The sequence below is a fragment of the Schistocerca serialis genome, chromosome 7 (assembly GCF_023864345.2).
Source record: "Schistocerca serialis cubense isolate TAMUIC-IGC-003099 chromosome 7, iqSchSeri2.2, whole genome shotgun sequence".
Taxonomy (NCBI): domain Eukaryota; kingdom Metazoa; phylum Arthropoda; class Insecta; order Orthoptera; family Acrididae; genus Schistocerca; species Schistocerca serialis.
In genome coordinates this window covers 265,340,338-265,362,533 of record NC_064644.1, presented here as the reverse complement: position 1 = coordinate 265,362,533, position 22,196 = coordinate 265,340,338, and the positions used below count along the sequence as shown (strand labels likewise).

The 22,196-nt window shown below is 39.3% G+C and overlaps 1 pseudogene; it reads right to left on the bottom strand.

Annotated features, from left to right (window-relative positions):
• Window positions 1-17,549: 17,549 nt before the first annotated feature.
• Window positions 17,550-17,667, bottom strand: LOC126413348 (5S ribosomal RNA; annotated as a pseudogene).
• Between the last annotated feature and the right edge of the window lie 4,529 nt (window positions 17,668-22,196).

The window sequence follows — 22,196 nt, the reverse complement described above, 5'->3', positions numbered from 1 at the left end:
ATTGTGATAAAAGTATTAATCTATTGAAAAACGTTCCAGAGAAGATAATGTTGAGTAAGGCACAAATAAAACAGACCATCACGCTACAGATCGAATTCAGCTGATAAAACTAAGCGAATATGGGCATAAAGATACAGAACAACATAACACTGCATTTGTTTTGATAAAACAGATAGAAGGTGACTGTTGTTTAGCACTTTGATTTCCTCACAGTATATTTCGCATTTTGTGGATTGCGATATGTATTTCACTATAATCTATGTGGTCTAGCTCTAACCGTTCGATATATCGACATAAAGTCTTCTTCAACCTCTTTGCTTGATCACTGTACAAACTTAAGTTTTTGGTGCGACTGTTTGCTCTCAACTGACAGTGTTCGTCAGCGGGTGAGGAAAATGCGGTCTTTCTCATTTGAAACTAGATTGCCATTACTCTTGGGCACTTCTTGTCTGTACTCGGTTCGGTATAGAGAAGGAGCCACTTAGTGCTGTTTCTGATGAGAATGAAGCTGCTTTAGGCTGGCTGAGATCCCTACTGTTGAGCAGATACTGCAATGCATAAGCATCGAGTGAGACCAACCCAACTTGTTTACTGTGATGAGCATTTGTTTTGTGTGGTGAGAATATTCATTTGTATTATTTCATATGTTGGTATTTGGTCGAGGATTTCCAAGCAGTGCAATAGATGTTCAGAGGTTACTATCATCAATAATCGGTTGGAGGAGAATGGAACTAAGCCACTTTTTGGCGATTTTCACCTTTTTACATAATTGTATTAAACAGACCAAGACGCACCTTACTGTCATGAAACGAACTATGTTTTGTTTCTTCCTGCAGGAATAACTTGAGGTCGATTTGTTACGTGCTGAGGAGAAAGGAATCAAGTCAGTGATTTAGTTCCTTTTTCCGACGCACATCGCGTCCCGCGAGCAGATTGTACTGCCGTGAGCTTGTACCACGCCTCCTTCAATCTAGATGGCGTTGGCTTGTAGCACGCAGGCGCAGAAACCGTAACGAAACACTAGCTTGGCGGCAACTTCGTGATATGTCATGGTTATTGTTGATTGTTGTTATAAGTTATTGAATGCCTTGTTTCGAAACGTCTCCCAAACGAAAGCAAAATGAAAGTGAGTACAAGAGGAAGAGAATGAACGAGGCTAGAGTTCACATGTTGCCATATAATGACTACAGTGGGAAATCAATTCCTGCAAAATCTGTCGGTGCTGATTGCAGGTAAGGTATCAGTACTGACAGTTACCCATTCAACAAGTTCAGTTAATATAAATTCCATGGTATGTGCTACATCCTTTGCTATTACTTAATAAATTCCAGATGCTGAATGTAAGGTTTCCAATGTATCAGTGAGGATGACCGCAATGAGATATTTTCAAACTTTTTAAACAAGGAAAAAAAATAGTCAGGATATTTATCTACAAGTGTTAATTGTGGCACGTGACATTACGAAAAGAAGGCCAAGAAAAGTTGTCGGTGACATCGATAACATCAAGAAACAACATACATTTCTTTACCATGCCATTGTCTGTGGTAGAAGAGTTCGTGTCCGCAAACGTTCTTTTCTCAGTTTTCATGCTGTCTCACAGAAACGTGTATTTACACGTTTACTAGTTAATGGTCGAATTCCAAAGGACGTAAGTGGAACAAATCTATGCACAACCAAAATTTCTGAAAATGTAATACATCTGATAGATATCCACATCACATCTTTCCCACTCAAAGAATATCGCTATGCTGGGAAGGAAATGATATACCTAGATGCACACTTGGATCTGAAAACTATGCACGAAATGTTCCTTACGAAGTAGACAGAAATAAATGTGAAATACGACTTCTATAGGAAAAATTTTCGTGAAAATTACAATTTTCCGTTTGGTTGACCCCAAATTGATGTATGTGGCAAATGTGAGGAACATCAGGCTAAGTTGAAAAGTTCACATATCTCTGACAGTAGTAAAAGAGCTCCACAACTTGAGTTGTATATTCACAAGCAGCACAGCAGAACATTTTATAAAGTCATTGAAATAACTGAGCAAAAACGTATGTGCAGGGATGATGTTGTTGGACTAGCTTTCGACTTCATGAAAATCTTGCCTTTGCCAAACATCCCAGTACAGGAAACATTCTACGAGGGTAGTTCAATAAGTAATGCAACACATTTTTTTTCTGAAACAGGGGTTGTTTTATTCAGCATTGAAATACACCAGGTTATTCCCCAATCTTTTAGCTACACAACACTATTTTTCAACCTAATCTCCATTCAATGCTATGGCCTTACGCCACCTTGAAATGAAGGCCTGTATGCCTGCACGGTACCATTCCACTGGTCGATGTCGGAGCCAACGTCGTACTGCATCAATAACTTCTTCATCATCCGCGTAGTGCCTCCCACAGATTGCGACCTTCATTGGGCCAAACATATGGAAATCCGACGGTGCGAGATCGGGGATGTAGGGTACATGAGGAAGAACAGTCCACTGAAGTTTTGTGAGCTCCTCTCGGGTGCAAAGACTTGTGTGAGGTCTTGCGTTGTCATGAAGAAGGAGAAGTTCGTTCAGATTTTTGTGCCTAAAAACACGCTTAAGTCGTTTCTTCAATTTCTGAAGAGTAGCACAATACACTTCAGAGTTGATCGTTTGACCATGGGGAAGGACATCGAACAGAATAACCCCTTCAGCGTCCCAGAAGACTGTAACCATGACTTTACCGGCTGAGGGTATGGCTTTAAACTTTTTCTTGGTAGGGGAGTGGGTGTGGCGCCACTCCATTGATTGCCGTTTTGTTTCAGGTTCGAAGTGATGAACCCATGTTTCATCGCCTGTAACAATCTTTGACAAGAAATTGTCACCCTCAGCCACATGACGAGCAAGCAATTCCGCACAGATGGTTCTCCTTAGCTCTTTATGATGTTCGGTTAGACAACGAGGGACCCAGTGGGAACAAACCTTTGAATATCTCAATTGGTGAACAATTGTGACAGCACTACCAACAGAGATGTCAAGTTGAGCACTGAGTTGTTTGATGGTGATCCGTCGATAATCTCGAACGAGTGTGTTCGCACGTTCCGCCATTGCAGGAGTCACAGCTGTGCACGGCCGGCCCTTACGCAGGAGATCAGACAGTCTTGCTTGACCTTGCGGCGATGATGACACACGCTTTGCCCAACGACTCACCGTGCTTTTGTCCACTGCCAGATCACCGTAGACATTCTGCAAGCGCCTATGAATATCTGAGATGCCCTGGTTTTCCGCCAAAAGAAACTCGATCACTGCCCGTTGTTTGCAACGCACATCCGTTACACACGCCATTTTAACAGCTCCATACAGCGCTGCCACCTGTCGGAAGTCAATGAAACTATACGAGACGAAGCGGGAATGTTTGAAAATATTCCACAAGAAATTTCCGGTTTTTTCAACCAAAATTGGCCGAGAAAAAAAATGTGTTGCATTACTTATTGAACTGCCCTCGTATATACGTCAGCTGTGGGTTGACTGTTTCTGCTTTTATGTTATAAAGTCCAGGCCTTCTACGGTGTACTTGTATCATGAAGGAGAAGCGAAAAAGGGAACGAATGAGCCCTGTTCATTCCTGTGCCGGTACACTGAAAACTATGTATCTAAATATGTTACAGAAGTACAGTTGTTCTCAGACGGAACACCTGATCAAAATAAAAATAATACCGTAGTAAGGATGTGCCTTGATTTGACAGACCCTGAAAAATTAAAAAAAATCACTCACTGATTTCCCAAAATAGGTCACTCGTTTCTCCCTTGTGACCGTGTGTTTGGAACACTGAAGACACAAATACGGAAATGTGACCGAGTCTACACCCCTAAAGAGTATGTGGAAATCATAGCGAACAATATTTCTGAAGTTACAGTCGCTATAGTGAAAAGTGAATGAACTTTGACACATGGTGGCCTCGTCATTACAAAATAAATGTACATCTAGAGAAACGGCACATCCGAAGACGCCTCGCCAAGAAAAACAAAATTTTTTCTGTTGCAGTGTTCAAAGAATTTCGTTATGAAGCAACTAAATCGGGAGTGGTGACGGCCTACCCTTCCATAAACACCTGTGTCAATCACTCCTTTAATCTGCCAAAAACCGAGCGGGGTGGCGCAGTGGTTAGACACTGGACTCGCATTCGGGAGGACGACGGTTCAATCCCGCGTCCGGCCATCCTGATTTAGGTTTTCCGTGATTTCCCTAAATCGCTCCAGGCAAATGCCGGGATGGTTCCTCTGAAAGGGCACGGCCGACTTCCTTCCCCATGCTTCCCTAATCCGATGAGACCGATGACCACGCTGTCTGGTCTCCTTCCCCAAAACCAACCAACCAATCTGCCAAAAACTAAACTTACTTCGTTTCAAATTGGGTTGCAAAGGCTATGTGATGGAAAAAGGTTAGAAACAAAAAAAAGAAAACTGAAGATATTCAGAAACTGGTTAAGTACATCCATGGAGAAGATGCTGAGATTTTTTATGAGGAGACATAAAAACGGCCGACTACAAGTGATACCTCACTATGATAAAAATTATGAACTATCCAGAACTTTGAATTCTATGAAGTAGTTGTTTTCATGTTCAGTTGAAGATAATTTTACATTAGCTAATCAATAAATTTGAGTTTTAGACCAGAAATGTGGAATTTTGAATGTGTTATACTCACGAAAAGTGCTAAATTCCCTTGTTGACTGGCGAAAGGAACTATATTATAAATTTTCATTTTTTTCAAAAGATACTTTTTAAAATACATGAAAATCATTTTCATTCACAGTATGTATAATTAGGGCACAACAAATGGTGAAAGTTTCAATGCAATCTGTCAACTAGTTTAGTCTCTCCTGAAAAGTAAGGAAAAGTGACGTAGTTCCTTTTTCCACCAACCAATTCGATTGCTTGGAAGTTGGTTATTGCTTTATTTAATTCCACGTTACTCTAAATTTAAAGAAGTTAACTTTTCCTGAAGGCGATATCAATTTTACAAGTTATAAAAAAAATGGTTCAAATGGCTCTGAGCACTATGGGACTTAACATCTTAGGTCATCAGTCCCCTAGGACTTAGAACTACTTAAACCTAACTAACCTAAGGACATCACACACATCCATGCCCGAGGCAGGATTCGAACCTGGGACCGTAGCAGTCCCGCGGTTCCTGACTGCAGCGCCTAGAACCGCACGGCCACCACGGCCGGCTACAAGTTATCAGAATCAGTTCTTTTATATGATACTTTCGTTTGTAAAGATGAATGTAGGATGAAATATAGCTAATATTCCTCTCTTGCTTTTAACTTCAATATAGTTTTCTTGCTCAACTCATGCCTTACGAATTCATTTGGCAGAACGACATACTTTGTATTTGATTTATATGAATGTGCCACACCGGTTGGCCGCCATCTTGTGTTACGACAGTTAACTAGACAAGTAACAGTGACTCTGTCGTCCCCACTCGGCTGCAGAGCTGCCACTGAGAATTATAAATAACAATCAGAATCTCTGGGCATGTTAATTAGATTTCAGGTGCTGATGCAGGGGTCTAGATTTTTTTCTTCTGAGCGGGAGGGAGAGGTTTTATTTCTGTTCAGATACAAGATGTTCATTCAGATCACTATCAGTATTGCAAAATATCGGCAGCTGAATTGTCATTTGCTATTTCAATGTTTAGTATTGGAACACACGTTGCATCTATTAAAAATTCTGATAATATGGTGGTAGGAGAGTATAGAAGAGGATTACTTATACGGAAATACATCAAATTGAATTCTGCACTAACCAGTTACCAACGCCAGTTACCATGAAAAACACAGATCTGTGGTGCCATTTACATTTTCCTTTTTAAAACAATTACATAATGTGCATTATTATTATAAAATCAAATAGATTCTTCCAAAAAGCAGTTATCACCAGAGGTTTTAAGATATAAGAGTACAGTTTAAACAAAATAGAACCAACCAAAACACTCAAAACATTAGAATAAGAATGGCTACTAATTATCACAGACAGGTGTCGAAAGAAATCACTACTACTGACAGGCACTCAAATGGCAATTTAAATTAACATTGACCTGTCATAATTTCAGTAGCAAATAGAAAACATTTATGCAAACAAAGAAAGCAGTCACCTTTGAACTTGCCAGTAGCAAAGATTATAGGACGCCTGTAATCGGGAGCTTCTGACACCCAAGTTCCTAGCGATCCAAAAGTAAAATAGGAACTCGAGCTCCATTTCTTACAATCCAAACTGAGCCGACATCAACCCAACATCAGATCCTGTTGTTAAGTGCAACTCATTGGCAGGTCGAGGCACGTGGCACGCCCAACACATGAGCCAATGACGTGATGGCAGACGCTGTTTTCTTGCTGATCACTCAGCTTGGAAGTCCGCGCTCGAAAAGGCGCGCTGCCGGAATGGGCCACAGTGCGCCCAACCGCCCCCCTCCCCCCACTGCTCAGCAGTACGGTCAGCACCTCTCCAGCGGCATGCACAGGACGCCACAGAGCGTTGTTCAAACGGTTCAATGAAGTGGCGGAATCGAACAGGCACAAAACATGCAGATGAAAGCATTGTAGTAGCAAAATTCGTACTGTGTTTTGTGTTTACGAGCTGCATGTTAGATAACAGACCACTTCAATTGCTTTCTTTCTCAATATAGTTGATCAGGCAATAACACTTCCAAGACACACCACGCACCTGAATAAAAAAGTAAACCACTATTTGTGAAAACATTTTTGGAGGTATCAGCGATCAAAATATCATCTTTGAAAGTAATTATAATAGTCTAGATTGCAAGGCACTTTTATTGAAAGGTTACCATATTCGATCATCACATGATCATCTTCAGACCTACAGCTATAATATAGTACAGGATAAAAATTAGAGAGATTCATTTCAAGAACTTAAAATTAGCTATAAAATTAGAAAAAGGTGTATGCATAAATAGCTATAGATCGTAATATTCTAGCAAATAGTAACAAAAGTAGTATGAGAGGCTAGCATTATTAAAGGAAACTACATGCCTGTATTTCTAAAATAAGCTGGTGAAACTAGTAATGTTAAAAGAAATAAATTATAATAATTTCATGAAAAACAAATATAAATAAAAAATGCAGTGCTGTGACTGACCTAATGTGTCAATTATTTGCAAATGTAATACAGAAACAAGAAAATAATTTGAAATTAAGAAAAAAGTGTCATGAGCAACTGTATTTAAATAAAATAAAAAAGAAACATAGTATATATCACGATAAAAAGACTGTAAGGACGGCTGGAAAATAGTTTTGTGCAGCTACAAAATCAGAATATGTAATATTAGTATCTGTTTCGATAGCTTAAATAAACTTACGTTCAATAATCTAAACATGCAGGCTCATAAAAGTCATACAATTTGTGTAAAAATTTCTTAGGTCATCGCTGAGCAGTGACTACCTGAAATCTTACGCGCCACAATGCAGAACACGAATTGTTCATAAATTGTATCAATAGCGATATTTTGTGTTTCTTATTTTTTGATAGCTGAAGAATTGTAATCCTCTTCTGTTACCACAGTCCTGATATATTTTTTAAAGACGCCGGACGCGTATGTGGCTTGGTCCACAATCACTAATTAGTTATTCTATAATATTACTATTGTTCAGTACTATGTAAGAATTTATGTGTGCATCTAAGATGAAGTATCGAAGATGTGAAAGGAATTTATTTAAAGAAACGGCCAACAAGATAGAAAATTGAAATTGTATGGAGCCTATTGTTAGTAATACTGACTAAGGTAATTAAATTGATTATTGTACTCTCAAATGCTGTAGTGCCTGCTTGTTACTTAAAGTATTTCCATGCTATCCATCTCCTATTAATGGCAACAGAAATAAGGGTGTTTTTATAGTTTTCATATAGCTACCAGGGACTGACTGCATGTCAGCAAACGTCGTAGTTAAGGCAGAAGTCGCATTTTCATTTACCTTGTTTGTGATTTAAATCCAGATTCTTTTAACGTGTGGTGTAGTATAGCAAAGAAAATTTCCAGCTCTGTATGGTCCCTTAGTTTCTCTGTTCGTAGTTGCTATGTCTCATATCCGGTCATGATCGAACAGAATCACTACACAAATAAATTAAGTGGCAATGCGAACTCTTTTCTTATTCTTGAGAACGCTACACCTTCTGTGAACGATTTCAGGTGACATATAAACTATCACATACAGTACTTAAGTTTTTGAAAAGTCTTTGCTCTTCCCACCAAGAAATGGTGCAAAACTCGCAATAGATTTCTGAATCTTCACAAGAGAATAATAATTTAATCAAAATATAAATATTTTTCTTAAAAAAACACCACACACATTAGAGTAAGTATTCTATAGCAGATCGTCAAAAAGCTCAAAGAAACGTTTGTTTTGAAGTCTAGCTGCTCATTTATAACAGATGAGGCTTTGTTTGTAATTTGAATAAATTTCGATTTCTTCTAACGTATTAAGAAGTAGCCCTTTAGGTGCATTATGTAAAGTTTCTGTATTGCTAGAAATACAACCTTCAGAGTGATTATGGTTCATTAACATGCTTACCAAACGAGGATTTTGTATGTGCAGTACCAGTAGTATGCTCTCTAAAACTTATTAAAGAGTTATGGCCAGTTTGTCTGATATATTGTTTATTGTAGTCATTCCACTGTTATTTGTAGATGCCAGAATTTCGATATATATTAGATTCAGCAATTGTATGTTTTAATTTCTTTTGTTGTAGCTTGTTACTTGTGACAAATATGTCAGATCATTTTTTTACATAGTTTGTTTGCTTTGTCTGAAGTAATCCCATATAAGTCGCTTTGGTATACCTCCTATTGGAATTTGTGACAACACTATTTTTTGTTGTAATTTTTGATATAAAAAATCGACTTGATTAGCACTAAGATACTTGGCAGTTGAAATTTGTTTTAAAGTATAAATTTCTTTCTGGACTGCATCAAGTTGAAAAGGTAATTTTAATAACCTATGTACCATTATTTTGAAGAACACTTTTTTATATTTATAATGATGACATGAAATGGCATTAACTATTATATCCATTGATGTTGGTTTCTGTAAATAGAGAAACAGTGTTTTCCATTTTGATTTGAAACTGTAAGTTCTAGAAAAATATCACTCTTTTGGTTTTCATGCTCTATTGTGACAGAAAGTTTACCATGTACATTTTTTAAGGAGATCAATTTCTTCCCTTGCAAGTTTTCATTTAGTAACAAAATGTCATTCATATATCGTTTATAATAAATAGTTTTATTGGTTGTTTCCAAATTATTTCTGAAAAATTGCAGCTCGTCATAGTTTACAAAGATATCAGTAAAAGTGCTGGCAAGTGCACCCCCCATAGCAAGACCATCCTTCTGAATATAAATTCTATTATTAAATGAAAAATATTTAAAAGCAAGAGTAGTATCTAGTAGTTAAATTAATTTAACTATCTCTTCAGTACTCATAATTTTTGATGCATGAAGTTGTCTTAGTGATGGTGACAGTCCCTTGAATGTGTATGTTGGTGTGAAGATTGATGACACCTAACGATGCAGATCTGGAATTCCTACATCAAATATTGATTCAGTGAATTCGTAAGTGCTTTTAATACTGAAATTTTCTTCATAAATGTAAAAAGTTACAAGATTTCATTGAGTTTCTTATTTATCTTGTAAGGGGGACAGTCCATATTGTTTACAATAAGGTGAATCACTAAATTTGTTTATGTAATATAATTTGTGGTCTCAGCCTAGGTAATGTAGGCTTCAGAACTTTAAGCTTTGCTTTCTCCTATGGCAAAAACAAAAAATTATGCTCATCAACCAGTTATTTAATTCTAGTTTGAAATTTTATAATTGGTCTTTTTAATTTCAGTAATTCCATTGGCAGTAAAAACTGTAATGTTTTAGAGATGTAATAATTTTCACTAACAATGACAAGAGTATTATTACCTTTAACTGCCATAATTATGATTGCTTTGTTAGTTATTAGTTTGTGATTGATCTCTTTAATGATTTTATATTTATTGTTACTTTTATTTTTATTTTTTAATAATACTTTTAGTTTTAACTTCAACATCATTAATTTCTGTATTTAAGCTGAGAAAGTTTTTCAACAACATTTACATCACCAATTCCACATTTAATATTATTATTCAGTTCTCGAGTTAAATTATATTTAAGGCCTTTGTTTAAAAGAACTGTTTTAGTAGGAGTGAAAATAATATTAGTTAAGTTAGCTAACCTAGGAGAAAAGTTGTATATATATGTGTGGTCAAGCAGGTTGTGAAAGCTCAGTTTATTGACTGACAAGGGCTGAAATTTTATTTTTATGTCTGTCTGGTATTGTTTCTCATAAGAGATTAATTTTCTCATCTGTAAATACAATTAACTGTTGGGATATCAATGGTGACAGCAGATTGCTAATATGAAGGGGAAGTTATACACGTCAAGATTTAATGTGTCTTTCTTCATAAATGCATCTTTGATTCCAGATCTTATTCAAACAGTGCTACTCGTCTGTCAGCAATCAAATTATTATCTTCGAAAATAATTCTGAGAGTCTAGATCGCAAGGTACATTTATTGAAACACAACCAGTTTTGTTCATCACATACAACTCGCGAAACTAACAAATATCGAAGTTCTGGCATCTATGAATGATAGTGGAATGACTACAATAAACAATATCGCAGACAAACTGGCCATAACTTTTTAACACGTTTTAGAGAACATACTACTGGTGCTGCATATACCAAATCCTCATTTGATCAGCTTGTTGATGAACCCTAACCACTCTGAATACTTGCTCTGTTATGCTGATTTTATAGCTGTACAAAACTGTTTTACACCCTTCTTTACATTCTTTTTGTTTGATATATACTATTGTGCTTGTCTGTTATTTTATTCAAATGCCTTGGCTCTTTAATTTCAAATTATTTTCTTACATCATTGTATAATGTTATTACATTTACAAATAAATGGCACATTAGGTCAGTCACAGCACTGAATTTTTAATTTATATTGTTCTTTATGAAATTGTAATTTATTTCTTTTGACATCACTAGTTCCACCAGTTTATTTTAAAAATATAACACGTATTTTCCTTTAATATTGCTAGCCCTTCATACTACTTTTGTTACTATTTGTTAGAATAGTAGGATCTACAGCTATTATTATATATCGATACTTGCATTAATGGTTACTGCTTATTTATATCCTCGAACTACATCTGCAGAGAGTTATCTACTTCATTTATCGATGGACGTGTCTATAGTAACCAACTGCTTCATACATCTGTGGAAGGTCTTCTGCTGGATATCACCTACCGATATTCACAGCCATCTTATGGGATATCGCCCTGATTCTACAGCATTGATATGGCGTCCTACTTCACCACAGAAACCAAGAACATAGTAATAATTTGCCAACATGCCGCTAGAGGCTAACCTATTCTTAACGAATGGAACGTTTATTGTTTCCTTTTTAAATCCCTTAGTATATTTATTTGAAAATAGCTGTGTTAACAAGCTGTTTCTTCTTTGTTTTAACATCATTCTATGTAATTTTGACGATTAATTTACTAGTAAGTACATCTTTTTGTACATAGTTCGCTCGACTTATACCCGATTGGCTGACACTGAGATCATACTGTCAGCAGTAGGCAGAGCCACCAACATTTAACAAATAGCTGTACTGCTGTGTCCATCACTTGACTATTGTCAGTCAGTGGTTGGTGCTCAACACACTGCCATTTTCTATCAATATGCGTATACGTACGATTTTTAATTTTATAGCTAATTTTGAGTTACTTAAATGTATCTCTCTAGTTTATATCCTGTACTATATTACAGCTGTAGGTCTGAAGATGAACGTGTGATGATAGAAACTGGTCACCCTTCAATAAGAGTGCCTTGAGATCTATACTGTTGTAATTATTATCAAAGAGTAAACCATCAGTTAGCTTGAGGATAAATGTTTCTGAAAAATGATTTAGAGTTAAATACTGTATAACGAACATTGTACGTAGTTTTGATCACATACATACCAAGTACATTGTTCTACAGGTGCATAAATAAATACAGCGATGGAAGTAATCACAGTGCCAAAAAATTACGTAGAGTAACGAATTATCGGTAATATATATGGCTAGGTAGCATTTTAACTGATTAACATCGAAATCACACATTAATGTAGGTGTGAAATGCTTGTACATTAATAAGCTGTCTAACCACCAGAATGTTGAATGCAAACATCCAAACGTGCACGTACTGTGTTGTGCAGGTGGCGCATGTCAGTTTGTGAGATGGAGTTCCATGCCTGGTTGTGGGCGATGCTGAAGTTGTTGCCTGATGATGTCCCATATGTGCTCGGTTGCGGACAGATCCAGCAGGCCAAGCAATGTGTACAGCATGTTGGGTTACAACATTGGTATGTGGGTGAGAGGTATCCTATTGAAAGACATTTTTGGAATACTGTTCACGAATGGCAGCCCAGCAGGTCGAATCACCAGACTGGAGTACGAATTTGCGTTCACGGTGCGTGGGATAACCATTAGAGTGTTCCTACTCTGATACGAAATTGTACCCCAGACAATGACTCCAAGTGTAGGTCCAGTGCGTTTAGACGCAGACAGGTTGGTTCCAGCCCTCAACTGGCCTCCACCTACCAAAACAAAGACATCACTGACACCGTGGCAGAACCAGCTTTCATCAGAAAACACAACAAACCTTCACGTTGCCCCATAATGAGCTCTGAAGTGACAAATGACAGTTGTTTCAGTCAGTGGAATGAGTGCTAAAGGGCGCCTGGCTCAGAGCTATCCTCGAAGTACCCGATTTGTAACAGTTCGTTGTGTCACCGTGGTACAACTGCTGCTCAAATTGCTGCTGCAAGTGCAGTTCGATACGCCACAGCCATATGCCGAACGCATTATTCTTTCCTATCGGTAGTGCAACGTGCATATCCTGCGACAGGTCTTCTTGCGACTGTACGTTCTCGTGACCACCACTACCAGCAGTCGTGTACATTCCAGCCAATTGTTTTCCGAAATATCGGAGGAGGAACGTCCAGCTCCTCGTGTCCCTATCACATGATCTCGTTTAAACTCACTAATGTGATGATAATGGCGTCTTTGTCGCTTGAAAGGCTTTTTTGACTAACATCAATTCACCACGTCCAATCTCAAATATAACTAACGTCCTCGACCGTTTCAGCGTGTATTTAAAGCACAGTTAATTTGCATACTATTATTGGTGCTACTAGCGCCACTCTTACGCGACTGGCGCGAAATTTGAATAGACATCATCGTGTAAAAACACGCACACCAAATTTCGTGTATATCGCACAACTTCTTCTTGGTGCTGCGTTTTTCCCAGTCAGTGAACATTATGGCTTAAAATAATTAAAAATAAAGTTACCAACTTTCGTTTATAGCGCACAACTCCTTCTTGATGCTGCGTTTTTTTACCATCAGTGTACATTATGGCATAAAATACTTAAAAATAAACCAAAGGTACCAGGCAATAAATAGCATCACCCGAAGAATGACATCCAGTTTCACATTTTTCTTGGTGAGGTTGTCTATCACCTCCAATGGCTTAATAGGTACTGAGCGATGAATGGACAAGAGGGCTAACGCATTTAGTCCTCTTGGAAAGGGTAAAACACTATTACCAACTTAGTTCAACTGATACAGCAGCGTACATTGTTTATTTTTAAAAGTTGTAGGTGCACTGTGTAGTCACATTAATGTGACCACCTGTCAAAAGCCTCAATAACTACATTTTGCAGCACGGAATGCTGCGGGACGTGCAGAAAGAGAGTCACTGAGGTTCTGGAAGGTCTTAGGAAGTAGCGGAGCCATACCAATTCCAGTGTCGTGGGCAACTGCTCTAAGTTTCTCAATAGAGGATCCATAAGACGAATTGTCCGATCCAGGTGGTCCCACAGATTCTCTATTGGGTTTAAATCCAGGGAGTTTAGTGACCAGGGGTGTACGGTAAATCAGTCCTAGTAGTCTTCTAAGCACTCACTCATACTGCAGCTGTGTCACACGTTGCACTGTCCTGCTGGTAGATGGCATCCAGCCGAGGAAAACTCACCTGCAGTTGCGGGTGGGCATAATCCATAACGCTCTCTCCTTAGGCGGGACCCTTCTGTCGATTGTTTGCTTTTAGAAGTTGCTCGAAAAAGCACGCCAGCCGTCATATTCCCTATCAAGCGTAACGGGTGACGTACTGAAGAGAGAAGCCTGTCGACACTCAGTCGACGTTGAAGCGCCGTAAGGCATATACTGAATATTCCACACACTCCACCAACGAACAGCAGTCAACATTTTAGTAATTTATATGGCTTAAAGACTTATTACGACTGCAGGAGACAGATTACCTCTGACTCGTGATATAAAGACTCTGTGGGTATCTCTGACTCGTGATATAAATGCTCTGTAGTTATAACGTGGAACATTACGTGTACGGTGAACTTACTACTCCTCATTTAGAATGGCGGAGAGCAGGATCGCAGTGGAATTGTAATTAGTGACATTGTTGTAAGCGGCCATTTTGAATACCGAATGTAATTTGAAGAATTATGATAACATTTCGTCTCGTACTAGAGGATGATGTGTACTGAAATGTAGGCAGGAAAATCGGTTATGGAATATTATAATTTCATAAATGGAAAAGTTACGTTCAGTTCTCTGGTTATTTTAACTTCTCCCTTGTTTGTGGCTCGGAACATTATTTGGTGTGTCGTAGCTCGTAGGGAACTTCGAGTCCTGCGACATCAGTAGAGCCTGCACCACGGTCGCTTATGCCCTATTTTAAGAGATTAACTTCCTGACTTTATCGAAATTGATACACAACTTGGACACAGATTCCCATGCTGCAGGATGAGTACGTCATAGCACCCGAGACGGCTTCACCACAGCGTACGATTGCGGCTCTGATTATTTGAAGAATTTTCAGAGTCAACGATCGTCGGAATTCTGCAGAGCCACAGAGATTTTATTCCAGGTGGAGTAATTAATTTTATACCTGGAAAAGTGGGAAATAATTCTGTAAAACTATTGGGGAAGGGACATCTCTCACCCAAAATTTTCCATTCAAGTAACTACACTCATGCTCATAAATTAAGGATAATGGTGATATATGGTGAAACAACGCTTGGTGGGCGGTTTGCGGGTTTAATTCACCTCGAGGTATAACCATGCGGTGCATTTGACTTTCGATCGTCGCAGGGTGGCGCTGGCAGCAGTCCACATACGCAGAGGTATGATGGTGCATGTCAGCGTACGGTGCAGCAAGTAAGTGTGCAGGAGTTTTCAGATGGGCTAATGGTGACTGTGTGTTGAAAATGGCTCAAAGGACACATATTGATGACGTTGTGAGGGGTAGAATACTAGGGCTACTGGAGGCTGGTCAAACACAGCAGGTCGTAGCACAGGCCCTCCGTGTGCCACAAAGTGTGATCTCAAGATTATGGAAACGATTCCAGCAGACAGCAAACGTGTCCAGACGCTATAGTACGCGACGTCCACAGTGTACAACACTACAGGAAGACCGATATCTCACCATCAGTGCCCGTAGACGGCCTCGGAGTACTGCAGGCAGCCTTGCTCGGGACCTTACCGCAGCCACTGGAACAGTTGTCTCCAGGCACACAGTCTACAGACGACTGAACAGACATGGTTTATTCGCCCGGAGACCTGCAAGGTGCATTCCACTGACCCCTGATCACAGGGGAGCCCGTAAAGTCTGGTGTCAAGAACACAGTACATGGTCATTGGAACAGTGGTCCCAGGTTATGTTCACAGACGAGTCCAGGTATAGTCTGAACAGTGATTCTCACTGGGTTTTCATCTGGCCTGAACCAGGAACCAGATACCAACCCCTTAATGTCCATGAAAGGGACCTGTATGGAGGTCGTGGTTTGATGGTGTGGGGTGGGATTATGATTGGTTCACGTACACTTATGCATATGTCTGACAGAGGACCTGTAACAGGTCAGGTGTATTGGGACGTCATTTTGCACCAGTATGTCCGCCTTTTCACGGGTGCAGTGGGTCCCACCTTCCTTCTGATGGATGATAACGCACGGCCCCAACGAGCTGCCTAGAAACAGAAGATATCAGGCGAATGGAGTGGCCTGCCTGTTCTCCAGACCTAAACCCCATTGAGCACGTCTGGGATGCTATCGGTCGACGTATCGCTGCACGTCTTCAAACCCTTACGACAGTTTAGGAGCTCCGGCAGGCACTGGTGCAAGAATGGGAGGCTATACCCCAGCAGCTGCTCGACCACCTGATCCAGAGTATGCCAACCCGTTGTGCGGCTTGCGTATGTGTGCATGGTGATCATATCTCACATTGATGTCGGGGTCCTTGCGCAGGAAGCAGTGGCGTTTTGTAGCACATGTGTTTCGGCACGGTTTTCTCAACTTATCACCAATACCGTGGACATACAGGTCTGTGTCATGTGTGTTCCCTATATGCCTATTGTATTAGCGCCAGTTTTTTGTAGTGCCACGATGTATGGTACCACATTCTGCAATTATCCTTAATTTAAGAGCATGAGTGTAGATACTATTCAGTCATGATAATTTAATTTCCAATCTCAGAGAGAGAGGGAAATTAAAACACTGTTGGTAGCCCCTTGGTTCATCTGCACAGTCAGTTGCTCAGCATTGCTCATCTATCCGCCGGTACGCATCTCCTTAGTGGTCGTTCAGTCCTGTTCATCTATGTCCCGTGGTGCAATACAGTTGCCTCAGCGCCAGTTTTGGATAGCGCCATTTTGTAACGCACAGTATACCTTATCCAAGGCGGCACGCGAACAGTTTACAGATTTACCGCTTCGGTAATGCTTCCACCCTTGTCCTGAAAGCCAGTGATCATACACTTTCGGGACATTAGATATATCGCCCCTTTTCTATAATACGAGAATGACTGCACTGTTTTCACCATCCCCTCGACACGCTTTACATACCCTCACCTGCCGTACGTGAGTGGTTATTGCACGTCGATGTCGCACATAGGCCGTGGTCACATTAATCTGTGACCGTGCGAGGTGGCGCAGTGGTTAGCATACTGGACTCGGGAGGATGAAGGTGCAAACATGCGGCCGGCCATCCTGGTTTAGGTTTTCCGTGATTTCCCTAAATCGCTTCACGCAAATGCCAGGATGGTTCCTTTGAAAGGGCACGGCCGACTTCCTTCCCCATCCTTCCTTATTCCAATGAGACCGATGCCCTCACTGTTTGGTCACCTCCCTCGAATCAACCAACCACATTAATGTGACTGTCCGGATATTAATAAATTAACTACTAAACTAAACTAAACTCCATCCGTACAGATCTGGAAAGACCCTAACGGTACTGACCGACCGTCATGTCATCCTCAGCCCATAGGCGTCACTGGATGCGGATGTGACCGATATGGAGGGGCATGTGGTCAGCACACCGCTCTCACAGCCGTTGTCGGTTTTCGTGACTGGAGCCACTACTTCTCAATTTGTTCCATAAGGGCTGAGGGCACCCCGCTTGCCAACAGCGCTCGGCTGACCGGATGGTCACCCATCCAAGTGCTAGCCAAGCCCGACAGCGCTTAACTTCGGTGATCTGACGGGAACCGGTGTTACCGCTGCGACAAGGCCGTTCGCTTATACTAATAAATGATAATTTAATAATTGTTATATGACTTAATGTTAGTCAATAAACTTCAAAACTAATCTCTCTCGTTGAATTTTATTCTTTCGTATTATTTCTTGCATCTGTTGGAAGTAGAGGTGACCTCTCTGCTATAGCTGTAAGTACAGAAAGTGTGGCCAACATCTTCAGGAGGTCGTTGATATTTGGATAGAAGTCTTTGTGGCATTACTGCAGTACTTCCAAGATAGATGAAGGCCGGAATGTTCTTTCACAGATTACCGTCTCCGTACATGTAATTCTGCAAGAATGTCTTCAACTTTGCATTCAACGGAGAATTCAATTAAGGCTTTGAACCCTTCTCGTTTTCGGCTACTAAGAGTACTTTACTGGTTGAAATCGGGAACAGTGAACAAAATGCAGTCAGCACTTTCTTATTTTCTGTAAACTTTAACCTAAGCTCTGTTGTAAAACAATCTTAAAATGTAATAAAGACCTCCCCTCGAAAGTACTCTTAAGCATCACACATCAAGTAGTTTGGTTTGTTCTTTTTGATCTTACTCATCCAGGAAACTAAGGTTGAGATCTCCAGCTGCTGGCGAATTTCAGTTGATCTCTCAAAGACAGTCCCAGAATTTTTTGTACGATCAACCTCACAATTTCCACTTCTTCTGTGGTACCTTCAGTAAATTCCATGGCTCCTCTCAATGTTGCTTTCTGAAGTCACATTTCCGCTCTTAAAGTACTTTTTCCCCAATGAGTCTATTCTTTGGGACATTACCCTTATTTTAATGCATTTAAAACGCCACTATAAAAAAGTTTATGGTTTATTTAAACGGTAATCCCGTAACCTTGATACTGAATGGGTGATACAAATGTTACATTTATTGTCATGTAAAGTTAGTGTGATTAAATTAGCGAAATTATTTGATAATACTTCACTCTTCCAACATACATATTAAAAAAAACTTAACCTGAAGGAACACTTTAGATGAACTGGACAAACAACACAACCTCATTCATGCTAAATATTGCACCACCCTTTCTGCTATCAGTGCGGCGAAACGTTTTAAACTACTGCAGATTTTACTCGTCGCTTAACCGTAAAGCAAACACACGCACTCAGTGATCGCGTAGTTATATATTTGGAAACAGGTTCACCTTATGTATTAGGTACATAATGTTACATCACTACAAACTCTGAGATACTCTGAAGTCTAAGCATTAAAAGCCTTCAAGTTTTTGGTAACCACTATGTTGATTAAGCTATGTTTCTTTTATTTGATGTTTTAGAGATTAAAGTTACAATAATTCCGCTCTACAGATATCGAGGGAGAAGTCGGTATAAGTCGTCGGTGCTAAGTTAAGCCTGCAGTTCTGTGAAGCGTGACGGACGGAGAAAACAGGAAGGAGAACTTTGTCACCGCGTTGAGGAGAGACGTAAGGGGAGAACTGTTGTCTGTCTGCTGTAAAATGATGCAACTGGAGGCATACGTGCGCGCAGATAGTCAGCAACTACGGTACAAATTACACACGGAAGTAACAAGATTATGTGGAAGCATATGAAACGTCCCCTTAGAAAAATTTATACACGACTGTGCTTAAACTGACACACAATATTTTGTTAGCGCAACGCAATCTGACTTTCAAAATTCCCTACAAAAGAATTGCCCCGAGTAACATTAAACTATACCTTTCACAAATGACTTACCTCACAAAAAATCTTCGCTACTCAAGCTACTGCAATACAGCGAGCGCCACTACTGCCAGCTAAATAAAAGATTCAAACTATGGAAGGCACTAACTACTGATAGGGATAGTTAGCAAATGAAAGATATTAATAGAGAACGAACAATGTATTTACCTTGATATCATCATATATAAATATAGCAGTTCATGACAAATTTCAAAACTCCGCCATCTCTCTCCCCACATCCACCACTGCTGGCGGCTCACCTCCAACTGCGCAACGCTACGCGCTGTTCACATCCAGCTGCCGCTGCCCAACACTACAATGGCGAGTATTACAACAATGCAAAGCAGCCACAGACTGGACACAGCACAGCCAGTGATTTTCATACAGAGGTGGCGTTACCAATAAAAAACCTAAACAGCCTACTTACATAGCCCCCATGCTCCCCAAAAAAAAATTTTACAAATTGGTTTGGGCAGTGGCCAATACAGATTTGAAAAATTTTTTCATAATTACAATAACAAAGTTATCAAATGCACACACTAATTGATACAATGTTTGTCAAAAGCTAAAATTTTCTCAGAGTCCATAAAGATAGTCCTGATCGTTCATTACGGTAAAATAGTAGTGTTTTTCTCAAAGTCTGAGCAGTAGAAGAAAATGCACACGGAAGTAGTGGATTTCCATCCAGTCTTGAAGAAGTAGTGTTGTCCTTCCAACGTAAAGACAGTGCTGACTCTTGACATGCATACAGGTAATGGGCCACAACAGAGCAAATCCACAGCACAGTCAGTCGAAATTTTGAAGTGTATTGGTAGGTAGGTCATCACAGAGCAGACCCACTGTAGTCCTGGTAGAGATTACGGTATTGGTGGGCCACCAGAGGTGCAGACCCACTGCAGTCCTTGTAGAAATAATGGTATTGGTGGGCCATCAAAGATGCAGACCCACAGACCCACAGACCCACTGTAGTCCTTGTAAAGACGGCCAGCAGCCATCTGTTGCGACTGTGCAGGTGCAGAATCACCATCGAAGAGTCTTGCAGAGAATCTAGCAAGCCCATAAACCACCACTTGTGTACTCACAAAGTTTCTGGAATTGTCCTTAGAACCAGCAATGCTGTTAATCAGTCCCTTGCTGAATTATTAACACACGTCCAAACACTAACAGTCCTCTATTTTTCCACATATTGTGCATATACTATGACCAACAGAAATATGTGCAGTGAAATGAATGCTTACAAGTTACTTAATTTGATGAACTGGTGTCAATTACAATTTTATAACATAAGAATACAATAACAAAGGTACAAAATACATCACTAAAAACATAATAATACAGATAACATTTGTAGTAATCCAGGGTTTACAAAACAATAGAAATAAACATATACATCAGTGTTACAGGATTTATGACATAAGTAAATACATAAAAGATCATAATAACTTTTGAAACATCAACTTCATACATGAGCATTAAAACAAAACAGAATAAATAATGTCTAAGCATCTTTACAAAGTAAATAACATATTATCAGAAAAATTCTACAATGTAACTCTCATCAGATAAACACATAAAGTCAGGAAGAACACAAATACCCAAGGGTACACAAACACATAGTGGGATAACACAAGAGGAAAGGGCAGGGTTTGTTTTCAGTGTAACATTTGGTACTGCAGTCCAACCCAAAACTTCATTCCATAGATCTTTCGTTTTATTTCAACATTTGTTTCCACCAAAACGTCCTATCCAAGCATGCTTTCTGTATTTATATGTTCACATATTTCTTACCTCATTATTTATTTGCCATTATCTTACCTCATCATTTATTTCCAAGAAAATCCTACCTAAACTTGTTGTCTCTAAACCCTACTTCTTCGTTCATATCCTCTTTCAAAATACTTTTTTGGCCAAACCATTTTCTTATAGCTTCTCAATGCATTTCTTCCAATTCATCACAACTCGTTCTCTTATATAGCTTACCCCATCTTAAGCTAACTTAAATCTACTGAGCTCAGATGCATAAACTAAGGGACGAGGCAATGCAGCAGCGCAAAACAAATAACACATACAGCAATGACAAAAAATGCAAATTGGCAAAGCAAGCAGCATTATAGAAATTAGCAAAGCAAATACAACTAATATGAGGCAATGAGCAGCAACAAGAAAAATAAATCAGTAGTAAAACTAGCTTAATACAATGTAAAATTCAGTAGAACTATACCTGGCAAACAGCGGCAGCAAATGCAGTAACTTATACCGAAACATGACAAAGTTCAAGCAGAAATAATATTACAGTAAAGATGGCCATGTCTAATAGCTATGTCACATCTTAACACTAGAGTGATGCATCACCTCAATTTACATTACTAAAAAGTTACCAGTCATTGTCAAAAATTATGTATGCAATTCCTGTGAGGGGAAATGTCTTTTTGTGTTCCCTCGTTTTTTTTAAGTCAATTATAAAGTTATTATTTACTTGCTCTGTAGGCATAAAATATCTATATTAGTACATCTATTAAATTTTATTGTAACCAATGGTGCAGTGCAGCTAGAAACTAGATATTAAACAAAATAGGCAAATGTATGTATAAAGCAACATATGAAACGTCATTCACTAGGCAAATGGCGTCTCTCAACCAGAAAGACAATAGATGTAAAATGTTTATCATCATTTCATTAGGCATTTTAGTAAATATCATAAATTAAGAGATCCACAGTGTAATTATGTGTTTTCAAGTTTGAGCATGTCGTATTTGCGATGCTTTCGACAAGGAAATGTCAATAGCGAGGATAATGGCCTCTTTTTTTTCTCCACGTAATGGCTTTCTTTTGTCAGACGACTATCTC